This window comes from Physeter macrocephalus, chromosome 21 (assembly GCF_002837175.3).
Source record: "Physeter macrocephalus isolate SW-GA chromosome 21, ASM283717v5, whole genome shotgun sequence".
In the NCBI taxonomy this organism is placed as follows: Eukaryota; Metazoa; Chordata; class Mammalia; order Artiodactyla; family Physeteridae; genus Physeter; species Physeter macrocephalus.
In genome coordinates, this window is record NC_041234.1 from 87,362,981 (window position 1) to 87,383,385 (window position 20,405).

Consider the following 20,405-nt stretch of genomic DNA (forward strand, 5'->3'; position numbering starts at 1 on the left):
CAGTTTTTTTCCAGGCCAGGAAGGGTTAATGCAGCACAGTATTTTATATTGCAAGCAAAATACCAATGAAAAGAAAAGCTTCTCCTCTCCCTGCCTCCCTCCCTCCCTTTCTTCCTTCTTTTCTTCCTTCCTTCCCTTCCTTCACCTTCAAAAATGAGGACATTGCAAACAGGAAGAAAAGAGAGTGTCCACCTTCTTATCACCCCACCCTGCCCTCCCCCACCCCTAACACGTGACAGTTGGAGGCCCATTCTCTTGGAGTGTCGAATCCCATCTTGACAAGAATGAGAGGCCGGGCAGTATGTGAGAATTCTATCTTCTCCCTTGAGCCTGAAATGCATGCCCAGATGTTGCTATGGTAACTCGCTAGTACTCAGACTCCCATCTACACAAGCATGATGCTTCTCTAGTGACCACCGGTTCCCTAGCTTTTATGTTTGTTTCACCTTTTCTGGATGTAAATAACATGCTGGAGCCTTAGCAGATCACAGGCTAGTCTGAGCGACAATTGTACCACCAATAAACACAAAGGGAAAAAGAGTAGCCTAAAACTGGTCTGTAAGGTGGAACACTGGGTTTTATGTGAAACTGCATTAGTGGGCTACATAACGTAGCAAGATGCTTCACCTCTCATGACCTCATAGCCCCTTCCTAGTATGGGGGGGGGGGGCGTGGGCTAGCTGATTTCCAAAGGCTTTTCTCTTCCCAAAATGATTCCGTGCATATCTTTAATATGAACAGAAATGTCAGTGGTAACTGATTATAGAGCATCAGCTGGCATCCTGAAAATTTTTAAAAGAGGCTATTTAATGAGAGGCCTGTGAAAGGAGTGGGAGAAAGGAAGTAAATGGTGGGTTGGGGATGGCTGAGAGTAGGAGACAGATTGTAACTTTCTACCTCCCAGTTTGGTGGGAGAACACTCAGAGTCAAATACAAGTGGGAAATGGAGCCACCCTTTCACTCCTCTGTCCTTTGTACCTTCTGGGTAGGTGGTGTCCCTCACTTTACTCAATCTCCCAAATTTCTAGATTACAGGAACTCAGTCTCACTTTCTTGCCTTTATGTGGTCCGCTTTCCCCATCTGAACTCCATATAATCTCTGCCAACCAAATCCTACATATATGCAAAATTTAACTTAAGCTCCATCACCTCCAGGAAGGCTCTCCATAGCTCTCTTAGGCTATAGAGATCACTCACGCTTCGGAATGTGTATGGCTCTTGGGATGTCACCTCCTAAATCTTATCATAGACTGCTCTCTCATTTTAGCTACCCTTATTTTTATAGTTTTAAATACGCTTCCTTTTAAAAATTTCATTACTTTCATATTGATTTTAAGTATGGAGAGATGCAAAGAAGAAAACAAGAATGAACCATAATCTTCCCCTTTCTAACACTGTTGACCTTTTTCTGTAAAAGTAATACCCATATAAAGGTTAGAAAATTCAAACTATGGAAAGGTACCAAATGAAAAGCAAAATTCCTTCCCAACCATCCCTAGTCTCTTTCCCCAAATTAACTATAAAATATTACATATGGTATTGTCCATAAAAAAAAAAGAAAGCAACATATACCAGCATACATATGTATATCTATATTACAGAGCATAATCCTTTATCCTAAACCCTTGAGGCCAGAAGTATGTTGGAATTCAAAATTTTTAAGATTTTAACATGGTGAGATAGTGCTTGTGACATTTAGCATGTCATTCCCACAGTGGGCTTTGGGAGAGCAAAGACAGATTAGACATGTTCAATATTAATCAAACACATTAAAATTTGTCACACTATTTTGAGATAAATGAAGATTACAAATAGCCACATGTCAGTTAATATCAGGTTTTTCCCCAAACGAATTTGTGCCAGTTTTTGGAGAAAAAAGAAGTGTTGTTTTCAGAGGTTTTAGGCTTAAGGAAGAGCAGATAAGGGATTGTCTTTGTATTCATATTCTCTCTCTCTCTCTCTCTCTCTCTCTCTCTCTCTCTCTCTCTCTACACACACACACACACACACACACACACACACAGAGGGTACTATATACATACTGTTCTGCTCTTGCTTCCCTTTCTCCTGAATAACTTAGGGAATTTTTAACGTCAGCCGATACAGATCTAACTTTTTCTTCTCGCTATCCCCCAATATTCCAATGTATGGTTGCACCAATATTTATTTATCAAGTCCCCTACTGGTTGACATTTTGGTAATATCCCGGTTTTGGGTTTTGGTTTTGATTAGTTTTGTGTGGGTATTTCGGGTTTACTTATTTTGTTTTTTTTTTGCTATTACAAAGTTGCAGGGAATATCCTTCTTTATACTTTTTGGTGAACTTTTGCATTCTGTCTGCTGTAGGGGATATCCTTACCAATAGAATTTGGTAAACTTTTATGTGTTTGGATCTTGTCTTTTTGGATAAGTTGCAAGCTCCAAAGAACAGAGTTTGTCTCTTTAAGTTCTTTGTTATCCACCTCAGAGCTTTGACATACAGTGCTAGTAAATGTTTGTTAAATGAGTAAAAATAATAAAGATAATGAAAACCCTTATGAAGGTCCTCATATAGATCTTAAAAATCAGACAAAAATATGTAGCAAGAGCTTAAAAATAGCATAACCGTTCGACCCTGTAGTGCACCTCCTAGTTATATTTTTCCTAAGGAAAGAATTTTAAGTGTATATATTTATGAATAAAAATATCAGTTGGAACAGTATTCATAATAGCAAAACCTTTGAGAATGTCTAAATGCTCAACCCTGCTGGTTTGCAAAATGCTTGTTTGCAAAATGATATAGAGAAAATTTTAAGATCAAGTGGGGAAAAAAGCAAGGTAGAAATTATATATACAATTCTCAATTATCTAGAGGTGTTTTAAAGGCACTGTAATAAAACTGGACTAAAGCATGAACAGTGGCTGCATCTAGACAGAGGAATAATCAGGAATGTTTTTCATCTGCTTTATAACACTTTTCTGTACCATGCTTTTTATGTTTCTACAGTGAGCTTGTATTGTTTTGATAATTAGAACCAAGATTTTTTTTAGGTTAGCTAGAAGGAAAGTATCTTAGTCTATTTGGGCTGCTATAACAAAATACCATAGACTGGGTAGCTTTTAAACAACATAAATGTATTTCTCACAGTTCTGGGGGCTGGGTAGTACAAGATTAAGAGGCTGGCAGGTTCAGTGTCTGGTGAGGGTCTACTTTCAAGTTCAATAGACAGTGCCTTCTCTCTGTGTCTTCCTCCACATGGTGTGAGGGCTGAGGGCTCTCTCTGAGGCCACTTTTATAAGGCACTAATCCTATTCATGAGTGCTCCACCCTCATGACCTTATCACTTCCCAAGGGCTTCACTTCCTAATACCATCACATTGGGGGGTTAGGATTTCAACATATGAATTTTGGGGGGACACACACATTCACTCTAAATCAGGAAGGATTCTCATTTTCATCTCCACATGGAAGTAAGGGGACATCTTTTGGCACTTGCTCATATTTTCCTCCACCTGGTACCCTAGTGAATTCTCACAGGGTCCCTAGGATGCATTCTAGCCATAAGGTATGTTCTGTCATGTACCCATTTTATAAACTCCAGCCCAGGTTGAATCATGCCTTCCTCAGAAAGTCGTCTTCTCCCCATCCCTGGCTCCACACATACCTATCCTTTGGGCTCATTCTAGTTCAAATTAGTTAGGTTGACTACTTAATCATTTTAACAGCTTTTCATTCTTGGTATGTTTTTCATAAGGGTTGGCTGGTCTCTCTCTCTTTCTCTCTCTCTCTCACTCTCGTTCTCTCGGATGTTTGCCCACTTGAAGTTCCCTAAGATCTGGGGAAGAGTCATGCAATTTATCAGAAGGAGGAAAGCCAAAGAAGTTAACAAGAGAGTCTGCTTGATTTGGGTTGTTGTCTGGCACCACCTTTCTTCTGCCTGATTGGTTTCAGATGGATATCTTTTTCTGGGTTCTTTATTCTTGCCTTACCTTTGGGACTTCATAGAGAGTGGAGGTTGTTTATAAAGCCAGGTCTGAGTAGTATCCCACCTCTATCCATCCAAAATTATGTTCCCAAGCCAGTCTTGCCTTTCTTATAGCCATGACCATATTTTCCCAGCTGATATGCATGATTACATGTTCTAACTGGGGAAAGGAGGCCTCTCATCTACATGCCACCTACCATGTGAAACACATTGATTCTTGGGACTTCCCTGGTGGTCCAGTGGTTGACTCCATGCTTCCACTGCAGAGGGCGCCAGTTTGATCCCTGGTGGGGAAACTAATATCCCACATGCCACCCCGCAGCCAAAAAAAAAAAAAAAAGATATCTGGCTCCACAGATGCTGCAGGGTTTGGGGGTGAGGACTGGAAATGAAAATGAGGAGAGAAGTCCAGAATGTCCCTCTGCTGCCTTATCTATGTGACTTCTCTTGTGACCTTACACACCGGTGACCACTCTATTCTTGGAGCTCTCCACACTTTCTCCTCCATCTCTGGCCTGTTTTACCATTTCTTTCTGTGGCTCCTCTTGTGCTCTCGTCCATTATCTCTCTCCCATTAATCCAGGGTTCTCTCTCCTGTCGCCACTCTTTCAGGCACCTGGGTAGATAAAGGGGTCACTGAATTTACCCTTGGCTCTGTTGTTCTCGCAGCATCCTTCAGATTCTACCCAGAGAGGGATAGGTTCTAGAAGGAGTTGGAAGCCCTACTTAAGCCTCTGACCTAAGCTATGTACTCCAACCCAACTTTCCTAGAGAACCATGTATTGAATTTTCAGCTTTTCTATGAAAGTGATGTTTTGTCCTCCATTTGGCTACTATTCTTTGCAAATCTTTCCCTTGGGAATCTCATGAGGGGAAAGGGCTGATTTGCAGCGAAGAATTTCAACACTTCCATGTACAATAGACAAATACCACCTAAATGCAAGCAAAATTTCACCCCAATTCCCAACAGAAACCTTTTCTCTTGGTTCTCTTTTTCCCTCTCAGTCTGTTCTATCCCAGGCTCCATTACTAACCCTTCTTCTTGTGTCAACCCTTTACATGCTGCTGTGACCCCAGATTCCTTCTTTGTTCCTTTTCTCTTCACACTGTATACACTCTCCTTGATGAATCAAAAATATTCATCTGGGGCTTCCCTGGTGGCGCAGTGGTTGAGAATCCGCCTGCCGATGCAGGGGACACGGGTTCGTGCCCCGGTCCGGGAAGATCCCACACGCCGCGGAGCGGCTGGGCCCGTGAGCCATGGCCGCTGAGCCTGCGCGTCCGGAGCCTGTGCTCCGCAACGGGAGAGGCCACAACAGTGAGAGGCCCGTGTACCGCAAAAAAAAAAAAAAAAAAAAAAAATTCATCTGCCTGCTAGTCATCTTAGCTTGGCTACCCCAAAGGCACCTCAAATCAACAGGTCCCAAAATAAATCAATTATCTCTACTCCCTCCCTTCAAACCTTCTTCTCTCCCTATGTACTCTTACTGCATGGCACCTCTATTCCCCAAGACACCCAGGTCAGAAACCTGGGAGTCATCTTAGATTCCTCCCACTATACCTCCCTCACCACATTAAATCACTCACTCTGTCCTATGAATGTCACCTCCTAATTATCTCTGAAATCCACCCCTCCTCTCCATTCTTATTTCTACTATTTGCCCTGGTTTAGGCACTCATTGTTACTCATCAAAAAAGAAAAAAAGCAACTATGGGAACAATCTACTTCAAGTCTACCCCTTTCAATCCATCCACCAGACTGCCACAGTGATTCTTCTAAATTGCAGAGCAGGTTGTGTCCCTTTCCTGCTTTAAAACCTATAACTCTGCAGAAAGTCAAGTCTAAATCCCAGTGTGTGGCATGTAAGACTCCGTATGATGTGACTTCTGCTTTGCACACTCTTCTTCAAATACATCCTGCCCTAGTTGTCTTGAGCACCTTGCATTGCTCACCTCCAAACACGTCAAGCTATTTCTGACCTTCGTGCCTTTGCCTAGAATGCCCTTCCCCATACAACCCTCCCCCCAACAAATCTTGTAGCACAGCTTGTCAGAGCTTTGCTAGGTGACAAGCTAGCTAACATCTGATAGACATTCATACTGAGATGGCTGGTGGCTACTTCTTGTCAAAAAACAATACTAGTAATAGTCAATACTTATATAGTGCTTACCATGTGACAGGCATTCTTCTAAGTGTTTTCTTAGATTAACACAGGTCATCTTCATGACGGCTTTATGAGATAGGTACTACAATAATCCTCATGTTCTAGATGAAAATACTATGGGTCTAAATCACAGTCACAACAGCTCGTGGGTGGTAGAGATTCAGACTCAGGCATTCTGGCTCCAGAGTGTGTGCTCTTGACCACAGCTCACTTGGTGTCACAGTTCCATAATTCTGTCACCACTTTGGGGAAGGCAGTATGGGCTCTTCAGCCAGAACTTGTTTCAAGTCGAAGCTCTGCCACTTACTAACCATTTGACCTTGAACAAGTGAATTAACCTCTCTGATTCTCAGCTTCGTCTCTGTAAAATAAGGATAGTTATTGTAAACATTAAATGAGATAAGCAGTATTTGCGAATGCATAGAACAGAACTTGATACATATTAAGTCTTTAATAAATACTACCATTGTTGATCGTTATAGTGAATAAAACAATGACTCTAATGGTGATTTCAGATATCAAAGGGAAGGGAATATAGAAAAGTGGTTAAGAAAAGGACTTTGACTTCTAGCTCTGCCTCTTGATAACTGAGTGATCTTAGGCAAATTATGTAATCTTTCTGTATCTCAGTTTCTTCATCTATTAAATGGGATAATAATAGTATCTATTTCTTAAAATTATTTTGAGGATGAAATGAGTTAATAGATGTAGAACTTTTAGAACAGTGCCTACATAACTGTTGGGTTATGATAACAAATATATTCCCTTGAGGCCCTTGCCTCTTCTGCCCATGTGTATGGACCACCCTATATGCATCTTTGTTTTGGTAACATCTGTGCCAGATGGCTACTGGTTTTTAAAAAATCATTAGTGTCCTTCATAGAGAATGGACTTGAGGACACAGGGAGGGGGAAGGGTAAGCTGGGACGAAGTGAGAGAGTGGCATGGACCTATATACACTACCAAATGTAAAACAGATAGCTAGTGGGAAGCAGCCACATAGCACAGGGAGACCAGCTCGTGCTTTGTGACCACCTAGAGGGGTGCGGGGGGAGTGGGAGGGAGATGCAAGAGGGAGGGGATATGGGGATATATGTATACATATAGCTGATTCACTTTGTTATACAGCAGCAACTAACACAGCAATGTAAAGCAATTATACTCCAATAAAGATGTTAAAAAATCATTAGTGTCGGGCTTCCCTGGTGGCGCAGTGGTTGAGAATCTGCCTGCTAATGCAGGGGACACGGGTTCGAGCCCTGGTCTGGGAGGATCCCACATGCCGCGGAACAACTAGGCCCGTGAGCCACAACTACTGAGCCTGCGCGTCTGGAGCCTGTGCTCCACAACAAGAGAGGCCGCGACAGTGAGAGGCCAGCGCACCGCGATGAAGAGTGGCCCCCGCTTGCCACAACTAGAGAAAGCCCTCGCACAGAAACGAAGACCCAACATAGCAAAAATAAATCAATAAATTAATAAACTCCTACCCCCGATATTTTCTTAAAAAAAAAAAAAACATTAGTGTCCTTAAAGGCAGAGAATTGACTTTTTCAGTATATCCCCAAAGCCAGCATAGTCTCTGGAGCATGGTCTGATGAGTCAGTGAATAAATGAATGAATGGGTCTGAAGAAAAACATGAATAAATTAACAAACAGAAGAATGAAAAATTGGGTTGACGTTCTGGGGCTGATATAATATCAGCAGGTTGGACCAATTTTTCTGACCAAACAGTAGAATGGAAAATTCCCTCCTGCCCACTCTGGGGACTTAATAAATATTTAATAAATGGCACTTAAATAGCGATATGCAAATGGCATATTCCATTTCATTTAGCTCAGTGGGATGCCTCAGAGTCCTTCATTTGAAAGAAAACATGACAGGTCATTCATTTTGCCTTACATATAAAGCATCACAACAAAAAACTTCCTTTCTCCAAATCATGGCAGCCTGAGGGTCTGCAACTGATCTAGCTAAGGAAAGCTGAAGTTGGCTTTTGTGGATATGTCCACCTGTTAATTTTGGAGGCCCCCTAAGGCAAGGGTTTTCAATCCTGACTGTGCATCAGAGTAACTTGGGAGTTTATTAAATACGCAGATACCCAGGTCCTTTAACAGAACTACTCAATCATATCCTCCGGGAACAGAGGTCCAGGGCCTTGCACTTTTAAAAATCTGCCCTTACTCTAAAGCAGTGCCTTAAGGGTAGTCAAGATTGACCAGTAGATGTCACTGAATCCTTCCTAGGCTCTATCACCCACCTGTCCTGTTGTCTTAACCTTTACATACTTACTTGGAAAACTGTCTACAGCAAGTAGCTCTGACCGTATCCCAGAGGCATCCATAGCGCAGGTCACATGGACCATGAGAGAGAACAAGGGCCCTGTCATACATAGCATCTGGAAACCAAATGTTTTCCTGGGCAGCTTGGTAGAGCAAGCTTGGTGAAGCCTGTGCAGGAAGCAGTCCCCAAGCCTGTGGTTTTTCATTGCATCTTGATGCATTGACTGCTAAAGTGATATAGTCTGAAGGAGCCACTGTTCCTTTGGGTGCCTGGAAATAAATAGATCTGTTAAATGGAGCACAGAGTCAGAAGCAGCAATTTTGTTTTCTTTCAAAATGAAAGAAAAAGAGTTTAATTTGTAAATCGACTTCAATTTTTAATATTTCTAGTTCTAAAGAAACAAGGGTGGGGGGGGAGCACAGCAAAAGAAGGTGCAGAAATAATCCCATCTGCTACAGAAGGCCTCTACAGAACTTGACCACTAAAAAAAGAAACAGACTGTTCCTTGCTTCAACACCTCAGCCTCTCATGGTTCAATCGAGACAATCGTACCACAAAAGGATTCAGGGATTTGCTCAGAAATGTGGCTTTAGTTTAAAACACAAACGACCCCCTGCTGGAAAACGGTTGTGATGCTCCTTGTCCGGGAAGGCAGGCACCACTCATTCACACACCACACACCACTGCTTCCCATGTTTATGGGCCTCAGATCAGGGTGGAGTTTCCTCTTGATTTGTAGCCCTTTCCTCCATGGCCGCTGTGTGCACGTCTGCATGTGCCTGAAGTGCGTTGGCAAGTATCTTAGTCAGCACGGGCTACCAAATACCATAACAAATACCATAGATTAGGTGGCTTCAACAGCAGACATTTATTTTCTCACAGTTCTGGAGCCTGGGGAGTCCAAGAGCAAGGTTCAGCAGGGTTTAGTTTCTGATGAGCGCTCTCTTCCTAGCTTGACGACAGCCCCCTTTTCACTGTGTGCTCACATGGCCTCTCCTCAGTGTTCGCCCATGGGAAGAGACATTTCTCTCTCTTCCTCTTTTTGTAAAGCCACAAATTTTATCAGATTAGGATCCGATTCTTATGACCTCATTCAACTTGAATTGCTTCCTAAAAGTCCTATCATCAAATATTGGGGGTTAGGGTTTCAACATATGAATTTGGGGATGGCGGGGGACACAATTCAGTCCATAGCAAGAAGGCAGTGTAGGAAAACTACAAAGAGGCACCTAGACCGGCCTGCAAGCACCTTCTGGAAAGGCTCAACTGGGAAAGAAAAGCACATATCAGATGAGGGAAGGAGCCCAAACTCAACTGACACCGAGCCAGTCAGTCTGCACTCCCCAAATGCCACCCTCCCCCGCCCACACCACCCTGCGGTCATCCCCCACAGCCAGATGTGTACACACTGCCAAGGCGTATAGGCTTTAACCCCCATTTCAACAGGGACCCCGGCCAGAGCATTTATACTCTCTAAGGCTCAATTATTCTCTCTCTAAGGAGAAGGGGAAGTTGGATATATTGGGTACCAATTATCAGCACGATAAGTAAGAAAAATTAATACTAACTAGGTTTCACAAGAGCAGAGACATGAAAGGCTTGCATAATGATGATCATAATTGCATTTGTAGAGTGTGGTTTACTTTGACTAAGTACATTCTGGTATGTTACCTATTTGATCAAAGTAAGTCGGGAGTTGTTAGTCCCATTTGACAGATGAAGAAACAAGTACAAATGACCTATGACAGTGCCCAAGGTCACAGACCAAGTTAGTGTTGAAACCAATACTGCACTCTTAAAGAATGTAAGCAGTCGTTGATAAATTAACAGGGCCACGCTGGCCCCCTGGGCACCAGAAGTGCTGTTATGAGGACAGCACCACACAATTTAGCACTGAATTTCTTTCCTATTCTTTCATATACATTTATTTGGTCTCCTTGAATTGTGAGTTTCTCAAAATCAGAGACCTAGGTTTGTATATTATTGAATTGCCCATAAGGCTTAGCATAGGGCTGGGCCAAGAGAATGAAATCATTGAAAATACTTAACTGTTGGTATAGCACTTTACAGTTTGCAAAGTGCTCTCACATATACTATTTTATTTCATCTTTATGACAAACGCCAGAATATCACTTTAGTAAAAGTCATTTTGTCTTCTCATTCTCATGATGCTTATTTTAATGCATTCATTTTACGAAATATTCACTGAAAACTTACCATTATTTTTATCATGAATAACTAACACTGATTGAGCACTTACTGTGTAACAGGCGTTGAACCAGGCACTGGGCCTAATGCTGAGAATACAAAAATAAATCATGTGTCCCCACCCTGAAGGAGTCTCCTGAATAAATAAATAATGCCGTTTGATGAATGCCTGTTAGTGATCATTTGGCTTCTGAACTGTACTGCTCTAATGATGAGGATCTAATTATCTTCTAAGTAGCTTATCTCATTTTATTTTCCAGGTAGTTCTGGTACAAAGCTCTTCCTTACCTTGTATCTCCTTTGCTTCCACCCCTTTGCTCTTAGACCTAGTCCTGGGGCCACACAATATAAATTTTCCTTTTCACTTGACAAACTTCCAAATATTTGAAGGCAACTGGTATCATCAGCCACCCCATCCTAAGCTTCCCTGTCTCTGGCTCTGCCTGCCCTGGCTCTCTGGCAGCTGGGCCCACTGATTTACCCCCAAGGACTCAGCCCTTCCCCAGTTTCCAGAGAAACAGACGCTGGATGTCAGAAGCACTCAAGTGGCCGGCCTGAGCCTCCTCCATTCCAAATTCCAATCACTGAGGCTCTGCATTAGGGCACTCTCCTTGTTCTGTTAGTTTCTGAATCCCAGTTTCTTCCCCACCTGTGCCCTAGTTTGTAAAGCAAGAGATGAACCTGCAGCTTGAGCACTTTAATTAAAGGGGAGGAGGAACTGATAAGGAAAAGAGAGGATTTCATGGGTGGACCAAAGTGCTTGAGGAGATAAGGATGAAGTCCAGAGCAAAGGTGGAGATGATGGGATTGATCTTGATCTGGAAGAAGGATGCCTTATCCACAGAGACTGAAGGAAAATGGTGAGCTGAGCCGAGCTGTTGATAAGTTTGCTGTTGGAGAGGGCTGGGAGTTGAAATTGTTCCTGAGGCTGATTTTGACCTGGTTAACACCAACACGGTGACATCACCTGTTAAAGCTGAAGTGCTTTCTGAGTGGGCGGGGTAGTCCTTTACCTATTGTTATATATTTTCTTCCAGATTCAGTGAGATATAATTGACATACAGCACTGTGTAAGTGTAAGGTATACAACGTAATGATTTCACTTACATACATCATGAAACGATTACCACAGTAGGTTTAGTGAGCGTCCATCTTTTCATACAGATACAACACTAAAGAAATAGAAAAAAATTGTTTTCCTTGTGATGAGAACTCTTTGGATTTCCTCTCCTAACAACTTTCATATGTAACACACGGCAGTGTTCATTATCTTTATCATGTTGCACAATACATCCCTATACCTATTGTTACATATTTTTAATAATAACCTTGGGTTCCCAAATGAAAACTCTGCTTTCACACTGAAGTGGGAGTTGAGGCTATCTGTGAGGGAGGGAGGCAGGCATGTAATTGCAGGCTTCGGGAGAAGAGTGCTATGTGTGGAATACTTCCTGAGGGGAACAGGAAACTGGCCGAGGGCAAAAACAGAAGTTCTCAGCTGGAATTCGAGCCTCTGGCTGTGTAGTGGCACCAATTTCATTATCTTTCTTCAGCAACCACAACAGCTCAGATACAGGAATGGAGAATGCAGTTTAATTCATTCATTCATTTATCAAAAAAAAAATTAGTGAGCACCTACTTTATATCAGGCAGTAGTCTAGGCTCTGAGGATATAATAATGAACAAAAATAAGGTCATTTACAGTATCAATATGTCTGCATAGGTCAGCATTTTCCCTTTCACTTCCTGGAAATTATGCAAGAACAAGGAGAATGGAAAAAAACTCTCCAAGCTCCACTTATCTACCAAGACAGATATAATCTCCAGACTCCAAATTGCAGCTGCCGAAAGTATTTGAGATAGGGGAGGAATGGGAAGAAGGCATGGGAAGTGAAGAAGCACTGAGAGTGTAGAAAGAACACAGAAGATCTTAGGAAGCTTCAACAAAAGTATACTTCCTGAAGGTGACCGGTACATCCTGAGGTATGAAAGCTAATTCCCTAGTTGGCAACAACAGGTCCAAGGACTAGGATGAGTACAGCAGGGGCAGATATCCTCCTAGACTAGGTTTGACTCAGAGAAGCTGACAAAATGAGACTAGAGAAAGAACCTCACAGAGGAGCCATATTTGCTGTAAGATATCTTTGCCTGCAGGGGATAGAGCTTTGGGGTAGTGAAACATGGAAGGCTACTCTGGCCCATTTTCCATCCCTGGAATCTCCTGCAAATAGCTGAGACAGGATAATCCAAATCATTCAAGGATGGATAATAAAAAGGGAACTGACATAGTATTGATAAAAGTATATTATCTGGGCTTCCCTGGTGGCACAGTGGTTAAGAATCCGCCTGCCAATGCAGGGGACATGGGTTCGAGCCCTGGTCTGGGAAGATCCCACATGCCGCGGAGCAACTAAGCCTGTGCGCCACAACTACTGGGCCCGCGTGCCACAACTACTGAAACCCACGTGCCTAGAGACCATGCTCCACAACAAGAGAAGCCACCACAATGAGAAGGCCACGCACTGCAACGAAGAGCATCCCCCACTTGACTCAACTACAGCCTGTGTGCATCAATGAAGACCCAACGCAGCCAAAAATAAATAAATTTATTAAAAAAACCTATATTATCTTTTAAAAGGTGGAAATGTGCAACAAAAAGCCACAACTACTGAAACCCACGTGCCTAGAGACCATGCTCCACAACAAGAGAAGCCACCACAATGAGAAGGCCACGCACTGCAACGAAGAGCATCCCCCACTTGACTCAACTACAGCCTGTGTGCATCAATGAAGACCCAACGCAGCCAAAAATAAATAAATTTATTAAAAAAACCTATATTATCTTTTAAAAGGTGGAAATGTGCAACAAAAACAAAACACCATAAACAATTTTGCCACTGAATAGATGAAAATTGTTTCCAAAAATTCCTCCATATATTTAAAAAACAATGAGGTAACCAACTCTCTGAATGAAGAGCACAAAACAGAGATGAACAAATTCTGGAAGAGATAGTGATATAACAGAAGGTGAAACTAGCAGAACTCAAGGGAAGTGATCAGATTCTGGGTATATTTTGAAGATGGAACTGATGGGATTTACTGATGGCTTGGATGTAGGATGTGAATTCCAATGCCCTAGGAGAGTTCCTAGCATGGTAGTGTGTTTCTATAATATTCACAAACATAGGAGAGCGTAACCTTTTGGTTAAAATTGGTTAAGACTGCTATGATTGTCAATTTTATGTGCCAACTTGGCTATGGTGGCCAGTTGTTTGGTCAAACACCAGTCTAGATGTTACTATGAAGATATATTTTTTTAGATGTGATTAACACTGAAATCAGGAGACTGTGTAAAGCAGATTACCCTTCATTTTATGGGTCGTTCCCACCAATCAGTTGAAGGCCTTAAGAGCAAAGACTGAAGTTTCCCAGAGTAAAAGCAGCTCTGCCTCAATATTTCAAATTTGATAACTTCTCAGTCTTTCTCTTTCTCTTTCTCTTTCTCTCTCTCTCTGTCTCCCTCCCTCCCTCTCTCCCCTCCTTTATATTTTGCTTTTTTGGAGAACCCTGACTCGTATAACTGCTTTCTCATTCCACTCTCATTTCCCTCCCTTACACTTTCTCTCATGTTTGAGATCCAGCAAAGGGGAAGTTCAGTGGGAGATATATTTAGTTTGTGTTCAGTGACATATTTATGTGGTTTGCAGTCAGTCCTGTGTATAGATAAATCATTGCTAAACCATCCTGGTAAAGGAATGACTTCTAGAAGTACCTCCACCGCTCACTCTGCTGACTTATCCAGCATGGTAATACAAAGGTGCAAAGCCAGAGGTCTTATCACTGTATGAATGCATCTTACGGTCCTTGGCACTGAAAGTGTGTGGGTACTGAAATAAGGTTTGAAATGTGTGGGTTCAGAAGGTAATCTGAGGAAAATTTCTTCAATCCCCTGGTGTGCAAAATGGTATGCAGAGTATTCAGTTCTCACTAATGGCTGAAAACAGAGGAAGTTTTCTTCTGTCAGAAATGTACTCAATAATACAATGTATACAACTACGCACAGTACTTTTATTTATTCTGCGATGGGAGTTGCATGAAATATAATTTATCAGAATTCTTCTGTGTATAGAGCACAAACCTGAATCAGTTCTACAAGTATCAGTTCTACTTCAAGTGTGTGAAGTGGCATGCTTCAGCTTTCCAACTGTCAATAGTAACAATACATTTTGATCAACTATGCTAGTGGAAAGAGTAAGTTACCTTCCTATTCTCTAGATAGGCGACGATATTACAAAACCACTGTTATATGAAGAAGCCAACAAAAATATAAAGCCAAGAGTGTAGGAAAAAAGTATTATAGAGGTGTGTTGGGCAGTTAATTCATAAAAAAAAAAAATACTGCGCTGGTTTTCTTTTTTATTGTTATGTATGTGGTATTTGTCAGCTTTTTAAAATTTTGTAGTTAGTTGTGATTTCTCATTCTAAATAAGTACTTTAATATCTGGTTGTGTATTTATAATTTTAAAAAATTCTCTTTCATAAAGAGGGCCTCCAAGCTGTCTAAGTTTCACAATTCACAAGATGTGGATTAGCCCCTGGGTGTGAGAGAAAGAAAAGAGTTTTAAAAGATACATTTGTTTTTGCTTTTTGGATCTTTTAACTTTGCTTGTTGGGAAGAATACATATGTTACATTTTTCTCACAGAACTAGTTTTTAACACCTAGCAGGTTACAAAAATTTTATTTCCCTTTCCCCTTTTCCTAGCTTTAGTTAGTTCCATGGGTATCATGGTGGCTCAGCAAATGCCATCCTTCTCTTGCCCATCTACTGCAACATGACACACGCCTTGATTACTTCCCCTTTTACCCTCTCTTGTTTGTGTGACTCAGCCCCCTACAACTGGATAAATGTGAATTACCATAGACTCGTGGCTTGAAAGAAATGTAAACTATCCTTCCTTCCCTCCCTCTGTTTTGATCTTCTCAGATTTTTCTGGGAAATTTATTTTTGTGGATGTGTCTTCTTTGGAAAATGACATGTATAGTAGGAGAATGAAGTAGGTATAGCCAAGATGGGGGAATAAAATGTCAAGTGTGGGCAGAACCAGTGGGGACAAAAATTGAAGTTTGATTAATAGATTTTAGGCCTGTAGAATATTTTCAATCTATTTAGAATTTAAAGTCTTTTATCTGTGCCACATGGCCAATTTTGGATCCATGTGAAAGAATTTATAACCTGGGAGGTAGTATTTAGTCTTACGGAATCAAGGAATAGAAGAATCAAAAGGGACATTAGAGATCGTAATCCAATGACTTCATATTATAGAACAGTCATTGGAGCTAAATGAGCTAACCAAGATCATAAATATGTTGGTGGTTGTCTCAAGGACTATAAACCATGTAAACCAATAGCAAAAGCAACCAACATGTCTTGTTTGATCAGAGCAGTGAATCCAACCACTTAAGAGTTATATCTGGGGAGAATAGGCAGCTATCTCACCATAGGTACTAAGGGTGAATGAAGAAAATAAAATGGCTGCCTACTGAAGTAAGGGTGTGTGTGATAGCTCATGTTCAAACTGGACTTTGAGGAACTGAAGAGGGGAAGGGAAGATAAATGCCAGGAAATCTTCAGCCAATGTTTCTCAAAGTCCTGTAGTCTCAGGACAAACTACATCAAAGTCTCCTGGGAAGCCTGTTAAATTGCAAATTCCGGGGTCTTATGCTAGAACTACAGGGTAATTTCTCCTGGGGCAAAGCCAGGGAGTGTGCATTGAATAAATGTCTGCCTGAGGTGATTCTGATACAGATTGTTTGGAGAGGACTTTAAGAAGTACTCTGCTAGATTAGTATGAGAGAAAATAATGATGCCATATAGCAGTAGTGTCCTATTAGCATAAGAAAAAGAAGGTACTCAGAATAAAGCACGATAATCATTCTACTGGAATAAGAGTCCAAGATATCTGCGTTTTAGTTTCACAACCATCAACTGTAAAATTTGGGGTTAGTTGTTTAACTCTCACGGTCTCATTTTCTTCACTTTGCAATGGAAGCTTTTGAAAGATTTTAAGCAGGGGAGTGACATGAATTATATTTGTTGCTGAAAAAATATAAATATAAATATTTGTGCTAAACAGATAAGAGAGTAGAACAAGAGCAGGCATGGCAGATCAGTTAATATGCTATTGAAATAGTCTAGGGAAAGATAATGATAGCTTAAAATATGTTGCTGACAGTAGAGTTGGAGAGTAGTGAATGGGTTTTGTTATTTATTTTGTTAGGATCAGTGATGGATTGTATGTCAGCTATGAAGGAGAGGGAGGTGTCAAGGATGACTCATGAGTTCCTGGCTTGTGATGAATGACATTTTAAGGGGTATGAATGATTTGAGGGTTCAGGTGATTGAGCATGAGGTTCAGATCAGGTAGGTCAAGGCTAAAAGCCTACGAGGAAATGGAGACGTCAGAGGACTTTGAAGTCTCTCAGAAGTCAAAGGGCAGATAGAGTAGGAGTAGGAGAGCTGGGATGATGGGAGACTGTGGCCAGAGAGTGGGGTACTGGTGTATGTGATTTCTACGGCGGAGCGGTTCTGCGTGATGCCAAGGTCTGTGTTAGCCATGGGCACAGAGGACTCAAGTGGAATGGATGTGGGGGTCTGTGGAGCTGGAGAGGGCAACGAGCTAACAGGCCAGGACGCTAACTGGGCCTTTGAGCCTGGAGAAGGGAACTGTGATTGGGGGCCAAAATCATCATCGCACTTAGGAGAGTGACCAAATTGTTCGATGAGAGTAAACAAGGACTAGCTGGATGACAGGGACTTTAAAGGAGCCGGAGCTTTTTATACGAGTGGCAGAGAAATAACAGCTTAGAACCTGCACTGGGGAGCCTTTAAAGAAAATATCTTCCCCTTTGATATGTGAATTGTGGGAAAATGAACTCCTCCATTTCTGAGACTTTAAGTTGCACTTTAAGGCGGGAGTTGTGGTATCAAACAAACAAGTTTTGCAAGCAACGAAGCACAAATGTGATATCATTTTGTTTGGTTGGTGAGTTCTACGTTTTGGTTCCAGGAGTAGCGCTTTAAATTTTTCACTATTAAAAATTTCATCTTTACGCATACAAAAATATTTTTGGAGGAAATGCTATGATGTCTGGGATGTGCTTCAAAATAATGTAGGATGGATGGGTGGGAGCTAAAAATGAAGCAAGATTTGGCATGTGTTGAGAATTGCTGAAGCCCAGTAATGGCGACATGGAAGTGCCTTGCACCGTTCTGTTTTGTGCAAGTTTGAATTTTTCTTTGATAAAAGTTAAATAAACCACTTCATCTTTATAGATCCAGCCTATCGTTTTGACTTGCATTTTTTATATTCTCACTTTGTGAAGCTCTCTTATCCCCTCTCCATGAGGTTCACAGGGATAACTATTTATCCCCATTTTACTGATAAACTTCTCTGATCCTGTTAAGGGATTTGTCCAAAGGTAAACATCTGTTAAGCGGCAGATTTAGGACTAGAACTCCATGTTCTTTTGACTTCTGGACCAGTATGTTCTACCACCTACTTGAGTCAGTTTTTAAGTTCCCATTAAGAGGTTGTTAAAATTTAGAGTAGTTATCTAGGGACTTTGATCTTGGAAACAGTCTTCATTTGGTTGCAGGTCTGACCAAGTGAGATTGCCTTTGTACATGCTATTTCTTTTGCATGGAATGTTTGTTCCCACCCCCTAGTTCACCAGGTTAACACCTGTGCATCCTTCAAGGCTCAGTTTAGTTTTTCCCACACACGTACACTCTCTGTTCCATTCCAACAGTCATTCCCTCTTTTGCCTCGTACATAATGGTAACATCTAATTTGGAGTTATTCAACAACTCCCACCAACTAAAATCATTGATAGAGGCAATAAGCTAATGCAAAAACATGGGAGCCAAAATAAATACCCTGGACTTGGCCAGTTTGTGTATCTGAGGAGTGAGTACTTGGATGTGGTATGACATTTTGGTGCTGTGGAGAACATTTCTCTTTTTGGAAACTGTCCTGTCATTCAGGTGTCTTCACTCAAATACCACAGTGAATGCCAATCAATGTGTTAACTATTCTAAGACCAAATGACTTACACATTTTTCCTCCAATAAAACCTTCCTTCAGGATCAGATGGAAGTGGAGAAGGTGAGAAGCAAGAGGTGTTTTTTCCTGCAATGTGTAACTCATACAGACTGAGCAGATCGCTTATCATGGCAGGGGAGGCCCACAGGATGGGAGGTGCAGTACCACAGAGATAAGAAGATTGGGTATAACACTGGATAATATATAGAAATGCTCCTACAATGTGATCTGTGTCACTTTTGAAGGAATACTTGCTTTTTCTCTCCGCAAGTGACTGCTCATTAAAAACTAGGTACAATATATTTCTGAAAGAAATGCTTCACAAAGCTTGGTAAGAAGGTGTGGTTAACTTAATGCTGTCTTCTTTGTCCTGAAAAACAGGAGTGGGCTTTCACACGTACAGTTTTCAAAGCACTCATCATAAATATGGAGGGAATTTAGCCCAATTTAATAAAAAAAAAAAATCAAATTTAGAACGGAATGAATCCTATACCCTCTCCCTATCCATTCTGCAACACCCATCAAGCCCAATTTCACTGTGAACAGTGTCATTTCAAAGCCTGTGGGGATCTTATCCTCCCGGGTCAGGCTGGGACTCAGTGGTAAACAGGAGGCACAGAGAGGGCAGTGTAAAGGCAGCTTTAACATTTTCAGTGAAAAGAGCCAACTTGTTTGTGGTTTTGATTTGCTTTTAATAACAAGCTCCCTCAACCAAAACTGATGAATTGGCATAAGGACAAGGGTACAAAAGGAACATCAAGGGGCCTTCCAAAATGCTAACCAAAGGATGAATTCTCTGCTTTGGGTGGCCATCGTTTTATCCCTTGGAACCAGGAGATAAAAAGATGCAAAGCTTTTAATATATGCTGCGTGAGTATATAAAGGAACTGATTAGACCATGTGGCCCGTGGTGGTGTTGTCTTAATACTTTATAATCACATTCCATACTTTAAGCAAATGCAAATTCTGCCACATGCTGCCCTTGAAAGGCCATTTCACTGCATACTGAATTGAAAGTAATCACTGACACAGCGTAAATAAAGCCTCTGTTGGGTAAACACCAAAGCATTTTCCACACAGTATTGCATTTTAAAATAGCTAAGTTTATTGTCAGTGAAAAGATAGGCACAAAGTGGATTCAAACCTGCTTAACTTTATTGGAACTAGCTCAGTCAATTACAGAATGGGGTCTCAATCATTATGGGGCCACATACATTTTAAACCAAAGGTGATCCCTGTCTAGCCATCTGCCAACCCCAGCTATCCATTTTACAAACACATGCCATCAATCACAAGGGAGGCCAGAAGGAGGTTTGATGGCTCCATCGTTGCTACCGGAAAAAAATAAACAAACTCCCAACACTTGTCCAACTGATGATGGATGGTACTTGGAAGCTATATTTCCAAGGATCATGGCAGGCTAAAATTGGTGGCAATTAGCCCATAGCTGATGCCTTCCTTTGAAAACATGTTCAGTAAGAATGCACACATTTTAAGTCACACATTCCATATGTGAATGAGCAATTGAGATAACAGGAGATGGTATGGCTAACAGACATGAGAATATCATTTATAAAAGTTAGTGCATACGTATACACTTGAAGCTGCCGCATTATGAGTGTTTAGGCTCTTCATAAAAAAGTAGTCTGCACAATCAGTTTGTTCCATTTTCCAATTGGTGT